Consider the following 12,363-nt stretch of genomic DNA (forward strand, 5'->3'; position numbering starts at 1 on the left):
TGGTTTCAGGAGGTGACACTTGGAGGGTTTCACCTTTAGGCCGTAACTCGCCAGAGCTTCGAACACTTCCGCCAGGTGTTTCAGGTGGTCCTCATACGTCTTGGAATATACGATGACATCGTCCAGGTACAACAGGACCGTCTCGAAGTTTCTGTGGCCCAGACAACACTCCATTAGTCGTTGGAAGGTTCCCGGTGCGTTGCAGAGTCCGAACGGCATGCAGGTGAACTCGCTAAGTCCCATCGGGGTGGTGAATGCGGTCTTCTCCCGGTCCGCCTCTGCTACAGAAACCTGCCAGTACCCGCTAGTGAGATCCAAGGTAGAGAAGAAGTTAGCAGATCTTAAAGCAGCCAATGACTCCTCTATCCTTGGTAAGGGGTACGCATCCTTGTGTGTGATACGATTGATTTTCCGGTAATCTACACACATCCTCATGGTGTTGTCTTTCTTTCGGACTAAGACTAGTGGAGCTGCCCAGGGGCTACAGCTATCCCTGATCACCCCAGCCTCCTTCATGTCTCTAATCATCCCCTTGGCGTGTTGGTAGTGGGCAGGGGGTACGGGTCGATACCTCTCTTTTATAGGAGGATGGTCTCCCGTGGGGATGTGGTGTTCTACCCCCTTGACTCGCCCGAAGTCTAACGGGTGTTTACTGAACACTCTCTCGTACTCCTGAACCACCCGATAGACTCCTTGTTTCTGGTGGGCGGGAGTGGAGTCAGTACCCAGATGTAGTTGCTGACACCAGTCCTCCATGTTTTTCTTAGAGCCGTTACCTTCCTCCGGGTGAGATGGAGGCAAGGGTTCCACAGATTGTATAGAATTTTGGTTAATGGTATATAATTTGGCTAGCGTGGCATACCGGGGCAGGTACACTTCCCTCTCCCCGATATTTATTATGCGAACGGGCACCCTCCCATGGCGTACATCAACCACCCCCCGTGCTGTCAAAATGGTGGGCCTACTGTCCGAGTAAACTGGTTCTACCATTGCCTGGTAATCTCTACCTCTCAGACCAATAGCTGCCCGGCACCAAATCATCATTTCACTTTTTGGGGGCATGGCAATAGGAAAAGGGTCACACATTCTTACGCTACCAATCTCACCGCCGGAGAGTTCCACCTGTTGCCGTCGCATCAGTGCCCGGATCTCTTTCTGGAGCACCCGCTGCTCGCCGGAGCTGGCGTTCTTGGCAACCTGCTGTAAAAGGAAAATCACCTCTGCAAGACAATTTTCAATTACATTAGTTCCTAGAGTTATTTTTGGGTGACTCTCATGTTTGTCAATATCTACAATGATCAGTCCCTGTGCTGCCAGTTCGACTCTACCGATTTTGATGGTCACCTCTTTAAATCCGATCTGTGGCACGGGCTGGCCATTGCTGGCGATGATACTCAAGTCGTCGTCAGGGTAGCGGGTAATATCCGAGTCATTCCAGTACTGCTTAAAGAGCACGTACGGGATGGTGGTGACCTGTGACCCGGTGTCCAGTAGGGCACTCATGGGAATGCCATCCAGTACCACAGGCAAGACTGGACGTCCTCCCACATATCTGTCGCGCCAGTTCGATGGGCCTGGTGATCTTTTTCCTGGGGGTTGGTCCTCTACCCCAGGTTGTGCCCGTTTAAAGAACAGTACCTTGCCATATGTCCAGGTTGATTGCAGCGGAGGCAGATGGGTCGTCCGTCCTCGCTGTATCGGTCACTGGGTCTTCCTCTGGCCGGTGGGGTCCTCCTTGGTCGACGCCACGGGATGTCCTCCGGTCCGGATGCCAGCTGGATCTTCCCTGGGGTGGAAGCCTGTAAAGACTACACAGTTCGGGTTAGCGCAGCAACGCTTTTAGCTAGCTCTTGGACCTGATGGTGTAGGTCTGGAGCCGGGTCATTGTCCAAAGCCTGCGCATCAGCTCCCACAGGCCCTGCCGACAAGGGCGCCGCCTCCTGGTGGTAAGTGATAGCAGGGCGCTTGTGGGTCACAACGCCACCCGGTGCCGGTTCTCGGAGCACCCGGATGGCTCTGTCCTTGAACTGTGCAAAGCCCAGATGGGGATCCTGTAAGGCCATTGCCCGCAACTGGGTTCGGTGGGTATTACAATACAGTCCCTCTATAAACTGTTCGGTCAACAGCCTGTCCTCATTTCCCACTCCATCAGGGTCGGTCTGCTTAATGGCCCTCAGGGCCTCTTGTAGGTTTAGTGCATAGTCCCTTATACTCTCATGCACTCGCTGCTTGCACCCGTAGAATCTAAGCTTAATCTCGGCTGAGGTGCGGGTATCAAAGGTGTCCTTCAGCCGGGTTAGTATCCCTGCGACAGTCTTCCTCCCAGGTGGCCAGGATATTACTTCCCTTTTGGCTGCCCCGGTTAGTTGGGCCACCAGGATGCTCACTTTTTGCTCTTCTGTGAGGGGGTACACCTGGAAGAGGCTATCCAGCTTTTCTCTAAAGTCATGCAGGGTATGTGACTCCCCTGAGTACTGGGGTAGCCAAGCTGCTCCCGGGATATAGGGCATGGTGAAGGGCATAACTGCAGCAGCGGTAGCGCTGGCGGGGGTTGAGGCAGTGAAGCTCTCCTCCGTATCCGACATCTTCCTCCCCCCTAGTGGACCGTGGCCTACCTTGCGATGATCCTCTTCCGTAGGCCGCGGCTCCGCAGTGGATCGTCAGGGTTGAGGACCTTCCGTCGCGCTCCTGTGACGTCGGCGTCTGCTGGGCTCCTTCCAGGACCTTACGCAACGTCCAGACGTGAGGCGGGGCTTCAGTTCTCGCGCGCTTTCGGAGTCCACGCCCCTCTTCTTCCCGCGCGGCGTCCTCAAGATGGCGTCCAATGGCGGGAAAACTCCACGGATGGCGGGAAGAAGGCAGAAGATGGCGCCGGATGGCGGGAAACTTCACCGATGGCGGGAAGAAGGCTGAAGATGGCGCCGGATGGCGGGAATCTTCACCACAGGTAAGTTTGAAAAGTCTCTTTTTCAGGCACGCAGTACCCAGTGGTTGCGGGCACGAAATCCTGCCGACTGCGCCAAAAGTTGACGCGCCCCTGGGCCTGTGTCGCGCTGCGTTGCGCATGCGGGAGCTTACCCGGAGCCGGATCTCTTGAGGGTTGTAGTCTCGTGGCGGTGACCCGGTCCGTGCCCAGGGAGTCAAACTGAGCGGCGATGTAACAGCGGTAGATGCAGGACGACTACGCCACCCGTTGAATGCAGCTATGGAGCTGCCGCTGCAGGACAGTCCGCTGAGGCCGGTGGATGGATGGTGCAGCGTAGATGGTATAACCCCCAATGGGAGGGGTATGGCCTCAGGGCAGCAGATGTGGATGATGGGGGTAGCAGGAACCACTTAGAGACGGTGCGGTGTAATTCAGGGTCTTTACTGGTAACAACGATAGACCCTCCCAGAGTACTTGCTAGTGAACGGGGCCTGGTCAGTCCTTGAGCAGATGGGATCTCCCCTGGCCAGGCGGAGTTGTAGGCCTCCCAAACTGACTGTACTCTTCTGGCTACCTTGCTAGAAGCGGATATAAGTAGCCCACGTCCCTGAGTGTACCGTGTGGTGCTCACCCGTATGGCCGGTGACTCGGGGCCTTCTAATGGCTTCCGCTCCACGATGGCGGTACTGGTCCCACACGTGTGACCGTGCCTTCGGGTTTCTGGGCCTGAGGACCTGAAATCCCCTGCCGGTCGGCTTCTGCTGCTGGGTAAGAGTTAGTCCCCACAGCCTCGGACGCCGGGTCCGGTAAGAAAGCTTCTCAGTCAGGGCGAGCTCTGCAGCTGCCAGCCCCTGACTCGTAGTAGTATTGCTTCTGCTGTTTCTTGTCTCTACTCTCCTTGACTGACTAACCCTGCCTCAGCCCAGGGTTTATACAGGGGAAGTTCTTCCCCTCCCAAGACTGGGCAGGAGGTGTGGCATGCACAGGATCCCTGACCAAAGGACCTCCCACCTGCTCTCAGACATAACATTACATTACTGTGGAAAACCAGACCCCTGGGGTGCCACAGCCTCAGTAGGCGACGTGCGGTCCTAATCAGCTTCCAATGGAGGATTTCATAATAGCATTATCACCGAATAATGCTCAGATCAGATCAGCTGTCATGTGCCGGGAAAGAGGTGGGCTCAGCACCAGAGCCTGTATCAAATGCAGGGAGATGACCTTGGAAGTACTTATATGTCCAAGGTCGTAAAGTGGTTAATATGGGCATACAGGTTATAGACTGCTGAAAAAAAGTCCTACCTGTATGCATCTGATGCCCTATTGTTGAGAAATCATCTTTTATCACTTCATATAAATGACCTCTTCCAGGCTATGGAGAGGACACTACCTGGAAGATAACTCTGCCTCCATACTTCATTATCATGTGAATCGCTTCCCACAGTGTGCCTGTGACGTCGGGTTTTTGTCCTGTAATCTCGCGCCTGCTCAGTCCCAGTACCGTCCTTCCTCTTCAGTGTTCCACCCTTCTCTGGGAATTGGCTTCACGTCGTTCCTACTGCGCAGGTGCCGGCAAGCCAGTGGAACTTCCTCTCCCAGTGTTTCTGACCGCCAGAGAATCCTGAGAGTGAAAGTACAAGTGACACGCCCGCGCCTGCGCAGTAGAAACGTGAAGCCAATACCCCAAAAAGGGCAGAACACTGAAGAGGAATGAAGGCACTGGGTCTGCGCAGGCGCAAGATTATGGCAAAAAAAACCAGTTATCTTTCGGCAGTGTCCTCCCCATAGACTGGAAGAGGCCATTTACATAAAATAATAAAAGCGGATTTCTCAACAAGGCATCTGATATGGGGCATATAGATAGGACTTTATCATCAGTCTGTAACCTATATGCCCATATTAATAGGTGACATAGCTCAAAAGTGGTGACAAATGCCCTTTAAGCACTGATATTTTAATCGTTTTTTCATTATTTTTATTGTTACATTTATTTTATAATTTATGTGTTATATATTATGTTGTGTTATAAATTTCTATTTATGTAACAGTAAAAAACAGTAATCATCACCAATAATAATACTTGAGCCTGTATGAGATGTATTTTCCATGATTATAACACTCCAGAGATCTTTAAGAATCATTGCATCCTCGTGAACACCATCCGTAGAGACTCATAAATGTTTTGCAGTAAATATGGTGTTCTGAAATAGGGATGCAATAGTTAAAGTTTTAACTTTTATTAGGCTAATAAAGTAAAATAATGTCTTGGTTGCATTAAAAAAATTTATTACCAGTAGGATTATTGCAATTTATTTACAATATCCCCAGGATCTGTGAGCTAGACGTCCCCATTATTTGCCAAGATATTAAGTAAATTGTACTTTATTGCTTATTTAAAACTTATTTAGCTATTAGACTGTATTATATTCAATTTATTTTCTTAGCATAATAATGAAATTGGGTCTCGGAAGTGACAGGACAGGTAAATGTCTGCTGTTGTTTTTTGTATGCACCTTTTATTCTCAAAAGGAAGCTATCATCAGAAAGGATCTCTTGTTTAAATCAAGTTTTTTTGTGTCTTATGTATTTTCTAAAAATTGTTGGCAATGTTTTTTTACATATCGCAATCTTTACTAAAAATAACAAAATTAGTAATCTTGCAATTTTCTCACTGACCACTGGAGTTTTTTTTAGACTCATGCTTCCTGTCCTTTCAGGAAGAGATTTCAGTAGGCTCCTTATTATTATTATTTATTATTATAGCGCCATTTATTTCATGGCGCTTTACATGCGAAAAGGGGTCACCGACTGGTACAGGAGGAGAGAGGACCCTGTCCGTGAGAGCTCACAGTCTACAAAGGATGGGTAAGGGTACAGTAGGTGAGGACAGAGCTGGTCGTGCAGCGGTGCAGCTCGTGCACCAAGGGATACTGCAGGTTGTAGGCTTGTCGGAGGGGGGTCTTCAGGTTCCTTTTGAAGGTTTCCATGGTAGGCGAGAGCCTGATATGTAGGGGTAGAGAGTTCCAGAGTAGGGGGGATGCATGGGAGAAATCTTGTATGCAATTGTGGGAAGAGGAGATAAGAGGGAAGTAGAGAAGGAGATCTTGTGAGGATCGGAGGTTGCGTGCAGGTAAGTACTGGGAGAGTATGTCACAGATGTATGGAGGAGACGGGTTGTGTATGGCTTTGTATGCCAAGGTTAGGGTTTTGAACTGGAGTCTCTGGGCAATGGGGAGCCAGTGAAGGGATTGGCAGAGAGGAGGCAGGATTAATGTGATACAAGCGGACATGGCCTTGATCCCCGACCTCATAATGTGTGACTCTTTTCCCTCTTTTTTTGTCCATTTAAACCTTGTCTGTTTTTCTGTTAACACACAAGCCAGGCCTGAGGAAGACATCTGTCTGATGTTGAAATGTGTAGCCCCATTTTTTTTAATAAACTATTATGTAGACAGTACCTGTCTTTTTGTAGCACTCTGCAGCGCTTTTATCACCCCCTTTTTATCTCAAATTTTCAACACTTTTTTTCTGGTACATGGTGGTTCTGGGACTGGACCATCATCTGGGGCAGCTGCAGCTGATTCCTTCTATCCTTGGCTGTGAAAGATGGTTGTGCCTGGTATCTGTACATCCCTCCAAGGTGAGCTCACTATCATGTGCCCTTCTGTCAGCCCTCACCATCTCCAATCTTGGGCCATAGCCCCTGTATCAGTATTTGGTCAGTATTTTTTTGTCTGGAGTGTGAGCCAAAACCAGGAGTGGGTGATAAATGCAGAATTGTTCCTCACCTGGTTTTGGCTCCCACTCCTGAGAAAAAATATTGACAGAATACTGATAGTGGGGCCATGACCTATTAAGGATTTCTGCACTATGATGCAAACAGCATTTTATTTCATTATAGGATAATAACTTTTCTTGCTATAACAGTCTTTATACGTCGATTAAATGAGACAATTGCTGGCATTTTAGAGAGGAACATTGTCCCATTCTTGTCTGATGTAGGATTCCAGCTCCTCCTCAGTCCGGGGTCTTCTTTGACAGATTTTTAATTTCATAATGGAGCAAATGTTTTTTATTGCTGAAAGGTCTGGACAGAAGGTCCAGTGCATCACCCAAATCCTCCTTTTATGCTGCCATGCTGTTGTGATGGGTGCAGTATGTGGTTTAGCATCTTGCTTAAATATGCAAGGCCTTTCCTGAAATAGACATTATCTGGATGGGAGCATATGTTGTTCTAAAACCTCTACAGTATATAATTCTCAGTATTGATAGTGCCTTTCAAGATGTGTAAGCTGCCCATACTGTAAGGTACCCCAGCGAGGTAGTCGTGGGCGAGCTGTGGCCCCTGCTCGCTGTGGCACCCTACAGAAAAGGTGTATCCTCCCTCTGATGTGCTGCAGTGTATGTGCTGCTCTCCACTTACTTCAGACCAGCCGGTCGCGTCTGTCTCCAGGCATTTCTCTTCTGGAACCAGGGCAGCAATTAATTCAGAGGACATGAGGTTCATAACCATAACTGGGACTTTACTTGGGGAAGAGGAATATGTACAATATTTACAGGCAGATATAATAGATAAGGCCCAAAGGGTTGGCATCTTTCCCACAGGTACTTGATACAATTTCAGCCCTGGTTCCCTCTTTAAGTGAAGCATCTCTGTTGCTCTGTTCTCTATCCCTAGAGAATCTTCCTCACCAATAACTGTATATCCGGATCCTAGTTTTCCCCACGTACTAGACTTGAGTCCTAGCGTCTTCTGCTGCCTGCAGACAGAATGTGCCCCCTGGTCCTCAATGGCTCTCTTGAGTTTCTCCAGCTGGCTAAGGGGACTCTTGTGGAGGGAATCTTTACTCTGGTGATCCTACTGTCTGGGGTATGTGGCCCTAGCAGCTATTATCTCGAGGCTGCCAGTACTGTCCCAAGTACTATCTCTCACTGAACTCTCACTTCCAGCTTCAGGAAACTAACCAGAGACTTCCTAAAGTGCCCACCCTCTGTTAGCTGTCCTCACACACAATTAACTCTCTCACTGTCTTAAATGCCTGCAATCCTACTGGCAACCTTAACCTGCCATCGGCATTCGGGACAGTGGCATCTTGTGGCTGGCTATACTACAGCGCACAAGGAAACACATCAGGGACAGAGCATTTATTCACATCCGGTGCCCAACCATAGCACTGGGTTCCCCTTTATTATACTGGGCTGAATTATCACAGCTAACCCGTTGAATGGACCTAACTGCAGCCCAGAGACATCTAACCATCCATAACATACTCTTTAACTCTTTTGATGCCAGAGGGAAGCTACTTCCTTCCCACTACTACAATATCATAGGCAGTAACGCAGCGCTGTGTAGGGGATCGGCTGTTTTATTGGACATTGAATACACTGTGACTTTAAGGCATTATGCTCCCCTCTGAGTCTTGTGTTTGGACTAGACGCCTCCCCCTGCTGTGGTTGGTATGTGCTGAGAGAAGAATCAGGAAGTAGATACTTAGTGTGTGTCTGAGGTAACAGGGAGAGACTCCTGCAGGATTCTGATCACAGAGACTATAAAGAAGACACTGTTACTCTATGGAAGGAGAAGATTATGAACTATAGCAAGTTTTGTTGTTGGGGACTGTGTCAAGTAGAAGTGAAATTTATCCTTTTCCTGAACATTTTTTCCTGGAGATTGAACACTTGAGATAACACACAACACAGCGTGTCAACAATTTCTGTGATAATCAAACAAGGCTTGCCTGCTGTCTGCAAGAAAGAGATCCCGTATACAAGGAAAGGACTCAACTGAATTCATCCAGCTCTTTCCCACCAGGAACAAACGACAGCCGCCATCTGAGCCTGATCTGCGCAACCGTGAGTGACTCATCAGCGTGAACTGTTACGGTTTAGCGTAGTTTGCTGTAGCTAGGATGCTGTATCAGCGTGGCCCAACTAGCGGAAAGCCAGATAGGGGATTAGCTCAGAGTAGTTTGTGAAAGTTCTTGTGCACTGTTTGTTCTGAGCTTTCTTTGCCATAGCTGGAACATAGTTTGTGACTCACTCCAGCTATATCTTCCTATGTTCATGTTGATAATATCGTTATTGTTAATATTGTTATTTTCATCTCCCGGCATATAATTCTTTTGTACATAATAAAGCCGGAGTTTTGTTTCGGTCTTCTCGTCTGCTGTCTCGTACTTGAATCTGCCTTGCGGTGTTCTTTGATGCCTTTACAAGTGGCACTGTGAGCAGGGTACGGTCACAGAGATGGAAATGGCTGACAGCAATGTGGCTAATGTGAGTACTGCAGGTAATGGTGGAACCCCTGCAAAGGCCCTCCCTATGAGCACGTTGTTTAGTGTTCTGCCCAAATTTGATGGCCAGAATATACCAATGACAGACTGGATCACCAAATTGCAGAGCACTGCCAAGATTTATGTCAGCCCAGAACTACAAATTGAAATCGCTGTGGCCTCCCTGGAGGGTGAGGCGCGCAGAAATGTTGTCTTGCAACCGGAAACCACACGTAGCACCTTAGAAAAGATGGTGAAGTTTCTGGAAGAGATATACGGTGAAACGGCTAGATCGGGGCACCTCCAGGCAAAATTCTTCTATCGATTGCAGCGAGAAGAGGAGGGAGTCTCCCAATACGCCACAGCATTGCGGGAAGTACTTGCAGAGGTACAAAAGAAGGAGGCAGATGGAGTAGGCGGCATGGGATCTGTAGACCGGATATTACGAGAACAATTTATTCTGGGACTCTACAGTACTTCCCTGAGACAGATTCTGCGTGAACGAGTGAGAGTGGATCCGGCCTTAAGTTTTTGACAAATATTAGCAGAAGCGGTGGCCCGAAGTAAGAAAGATAGCTGTGCCTCCGGAGTGGTGCGTACTCAGGCTGTCACAACTGTTGGGGGCAGAGGTAATGAAGAGACCCTGTTCAGGGTAGTGCAGGACCTGCAGAGTTCCCTGAATATTATGCAAGAAAAACTGACACAAATGGAAAGGAGGATAGGAGCCAGCTCCGCCACTGAGATCACATACCCATCCCTAACAGATCCTTATCAGACCTTCCCTCAAGGCCCTGAACCTAGACCTCACTACACTGGTTCGTTGAACCCTTATGGTCCCCCGCCTACAATGTCTGTGGGTTGGCCGTGTTTAGTGTTGAGCCACCCCCGTAGTGTTCGAGTTCGGTTCGGTTCGTCGAACACCCGTATGTTCGCCGAACTGTTCGTCGAACTGTTCATCGAACACCGTCGAACACCGTTAAAACCAATGGCAGGCAAACAAAAACACATAGAAACACATAGAAAACACTTCAAAGGTGTCCAAAAGCTGACAAACTGCTCAGAAGACACAACTAACACATGGAAAAGTGACAAGTACATATAGTCATGCGAAAAGAAAAGAGGTGGAGGAGTAAAAGGAGGGGGAGACACAGATATAGGCATGTCATGCCCTTCTAAAACCAAAAAAGTGCGAAGCCGCCATGGCCAGTCCGTTCCTGCCCGTGCGGCCTCCGTGTCGCCGGGTTTGTGCCAGAGCCTGACGGCCAGCCCCCCTCTCCCAATACTGGTGCCTGTCCGCTGGTGGGTCGAGCGAGCCCCCCAGCGGTGGAGGCAGGTCTAATCTTTTTAATTTAAATTGTCTCTCTAATTTGAATGAGTACACTTTAAATCCTTTTACAAGGATCTACTGAAGGGCAAGTCTCATGCCAGCAGCCGCGGTAATTCCAGCTCCAGTAGCGTCCACTAAAGCTGCTGCAGTTTAAAAGCTTTTATAAGGATCGAGCTTGGCGGTCCACCGCAAGGTGTCCTACCGCCAGTCCCAGCCCCTGTGCCTTGGGGTGCCTCCCCGATGCTCTTCATTGAGTGTCCCGGGGGGCCCGAACCATTTCCTCTGAAAAAATTAAGTGTCCAAACTACAGGTGGTGTAGCTTGCTTAGCAGCTGGGATAATCCACTGACTAGCAGACACTGCTACTAGGCACAAAGTATTTCCTGGGCTAGATGCAGTTAAAAATTTGTAATTAGATACTCTCGTTGGATGCTGAGAAAGCATTCCATAGAGTCTCCTTGCACGCCATATATTATTCTCTTAAAAAGCTTGGGTAGGGGTCTAGGGGACCCTTTTATAGGCAAAATCACGGCCCTGTATCGCAATACGTCACTTAGGCTGAAGATAAATGGAACATTTTCATCGCCTTTCATAATCACCAATGGGACAAGGCAGGGATGTCCTCTGTCTCCTCTCTTATACATCCTAGTGACGGAGCACCTGCTCTCATCAATTCGCCATAACCCCAATATTAGGTGGATTGAGGTGGGAGGCACCGAGTACAAGTGCTCTGCACTTGCTGATGATGTCCTAGTATATATCACTCAATCACATATGTCCATCCCTGCTGTTATGGCTGAAATAGATCACTTTGTTACATGGTCAAATTTTAAAATCAATGCAGCGAAGTCTGAGGCCCTCGATGTCTCCCTCCCCAAATCCATACAGGATTCCATCCAGTCCAACTTTCCCTTTGCCTGGCCCTCACAGGGTATCAAATACTTATGAATTCGTATTCATAAAGACCTCTCCCGTCTATTTTATCTTAATTTTGGGCCCTTTATTGAACAACTCCATACAGACCACGGTTCGTGAGTTAGAACTGTAAGATTCACTACGTGAATCACTGGTGTTTCGTGGAAAAGCACATGTAAACTGTGTTCCAAATTATTATGCAAAAAGTGTTTAGGATGGATAAAGGAAGAATTTGTTTGTTTGTCAGTTAAACTCATTGATGGTGATGTGTGTCAGGGCTCTTTATATCACTGTAAGCAATTGCAGACACCTGTGCTAATTAGTTTGGCAGGTGTGTCCAATGAAAGGCAAGACTACTTAAGAAGGCTGTCCCACATTATTAAGCAGCTTACATTTTCTGCCAAAATGGGAAAGAAAAAAGATGTGTCGGCTGCTGAGAAGCAACAAATTGTGGAGTGCTTAGGTCAAGGCATGACTACAATCAACATTGCCAAGACACTACATCCTGATCATCGCACAATCAAGCAGTATGTAGCTGATTCACAGTACACACGTGTGCGTGCTGATAAGGGAAAATTGAGGACTCTTTCCTGCAGTCAATTGCGTCAGGTTAAAAGAGCAGCAGCAAAAAAGCCTTGTCATAGCAGCAGACAAGTTTTTGAAGCTGCTGGTGCCTCCAACGTCCCCCGAACAACAAGATGCAGGGTCCTTCAGAGGTTTGCAGCTGTGCGTCAGCCATCCTGTCGACCTCCTCTATCCACTGTACACAAGCAGAAATGGCTCCAGTGGGCCAAACAATACATGAAGACTGACTTCAAAACTGTTTTGTTCACCGATGAGTGCCGTGCAACGCTCGATGGTCCAGATGGATGGAGTGGAGGATGGCTGGTTGATGGACACCCCATGCAAACACGGCTTTGGCGC

The 12,363-nt window shown here is 48.5% G+C and overlaps 1 protein-coding gene across 5 annotated transcripts in view; it reads left to right on the forward strand.

Moving 5' to 3' along the window:
* The window catches only part of KCNIP4 (potassium voltage-gated channel interacting protein 4), a 929,844-nt gene that overhangs the window by 532,416 nt on the left and 385,065 nt on the right, over nt 1-12,363 (forward strand). Inside the window, exon 1 of one of the 5 annotated variants that reach the window (XM_073646883.1) lies at nt 8,392-8,779. The exons of the other annotated variants lie outside the window; for them this stretch is intronic. The gene's annotated coding sequence lies outside the window, so the exon portion shown is untranslated. Of the gene's footprint in view, nt 1-8,391; nt 8,780-12,363 lie in introns of those variants that run through there. 5 annotated transcript variants of the gene reach the window in all.

This window comes from Phyllobates terribilis, unplaced genomic scaffold (genome assembly GCF_046119375.1).
Source record: "Phyllobates terribilis strain yellow unplaced genomic scaffold, ASM4611937v1 Scaffold_1__5_contigs__length_1240528914, whole genome shotgun sequence".
In the NCBI taxonomy this organism is placed as follows: Eukaryota; Metazoa; Chordata; class Amphibia; order Anura; family Dendrobatidae; genus Phyllobates; species Phyllobates terribilis.